The sequence below is a fragment of the Lathyrus oleraceus genome, chromosome 3 (genome assembly GCF_024323335.1).
Source record: "Lathyrus oleraceus cultivar Zhongwan6 chromosome 3, CAAS_Psat_ZW6_1.0, whole genome shotgun sequence".
Lineage (NCBI taxonomy): Eukaryota > Viridiplantae > Streptophyta > Magnoliopsida > Fabales > Fabaceae > Lathyrus > Lathyrus oleraceus.
In genome coordinates this window covers 113,715,383-113,717,216 of record NC_066581.1, presented here as the reverse complement: position 1 = coordinate 113,717,216, position 1,834 = coordinate 113,715,383, and positions in this window count along the sequence as shown.

The following is a 1,834-nucleotide window of genomic DNA, read 5'->3' as shown; positions in this document are numbered from 1 at the left end:
CCTTCTGAGCTGGAGTGCAATCCATAACACGGAAGATTCTCTCAATCTCTTTCAACCATCCCAAGGCTGCATCTGGATCATGCTTCCCTTTAAACACCGGCGGATTCTCTCTTTGAAAAGTCGCCAAGCTACGTGATCCAGCATCTCCACCAGCATTTGGCAAGTTCTGCACAGCTTGTGCCATTGCTTGCATTGCGGCAGCCATTGCAGCGTCATTCCTTCCAGCCATTTCAACTTATCAATAACACAACTTAAAGTTAGATTGGTAACAATACACAATTGTTAGACAAAACGACACGACAACTGGCCGGACGGACCAACCAGGCTCTGATACCACTAATGTAACACCCTTCTAAATACCCCAAATATTTAATCAAAACAACAACAAATAATTCATACATATCAGAGTAAATATTGCAACTCAAGGGTGTCACATAACAACTTCTTCACAAAATTTCGACATAAAAGCAGTCATGCTCATTATTTAATTCAACATAAAACTCCTTGCAAAATACGCAGCGGATAAAATCATTCAACAACTGTAATATCTTAAAATTAACATTTATTCAACAGATAAAACATCCCGTCCCGATGTTACATCTATCAGAGCATGACCCACTAAAGCATACTAGACTCCGAGCACTAGCTTCTACTCACTCACTGCTCGTTACCTGAAAAATATTGCTGTAAGGGTGAGTTCCTCAATCGATATAACAAATATTATAATTTATCATGTTATGTTAAGTAATTCTACACGTTAAATCACCCTAATTATATCCTGCAGTCATTTACGGTATATCAACTAAAATATCGTGCTCAATCACAACGTCAATACAACTCCATAACAACATACAATGCAACTCAATAACAACATAAAATGCAACTCAATGAGACTCGACTCTTCATGCATGTGGTACCATTTGGAGTAAAACTCCCAACTTAAAATCATTGCCAGTTTAGTGGGCATCAAGGCATAAGCCTTCAACTTTCAACTTAAAATTTTGCCAATCCAGGCCAACGTGGTGTGAGCAAAAGCCCCATAATTTTTGCCAATCCAGGCCAACGTGGTGTGAGCAAAAGCCCCGACTTAATGCATATGAATGTATATGACATGTACGACTTGCGACTTCAACAACATAATAACAACAGCAACACAACAGCTTTTCAACAAAACAACTTAAAATCAACTTTGGCTCATCAGCCTACAACTTAGTATTTTCAACGAAACAACTTATATTCAACTTTGGCTCATCAGCCTACAACTTAGGATTTTCAACAAAACAACTTATCAACATATTTGCATCAACATTTCACAACATAAAACCCAACAGATTTATTCATCACAATTAACTACAATGGTTCAATCACCAATCACATTTACAACATAAAAAGATTAACTATTTTCCACTCTGCAAAGACTCTGCTCAACTGGAGGGAGTCGGCGCAAAGGCCCCTTGCGTCGACGCATGGGGTCGACGCTTAACTCACTGGTCGGCGCAAAATGCCTTGCGTCGACGCATACAGTCGGCGCAGGCACCACGGGTCAGCGCACGCCGACCCTATGGTCGACCGCTCGCGCGCAGACTCAGTTTTTCTGAGTTGTTCCAAAGTTCTGTTAGCTTCACGCAGATCAGGTTTTCCGGCCGCTTCCGCATCTAAACCCTTTCTAAGAAAACCTAAATTGTCTGTAATTTAGTAGTGCCGAATCAAGTTTTTAATTGTGATCCGTGCTATAGTCTAACATTTACGACTCACACAACTATCAATTCAATTTGCAGTTTTTAACACGGGTTATCCAACGTCAATTTCAGCATATACAGTCCCAATTAGGGTT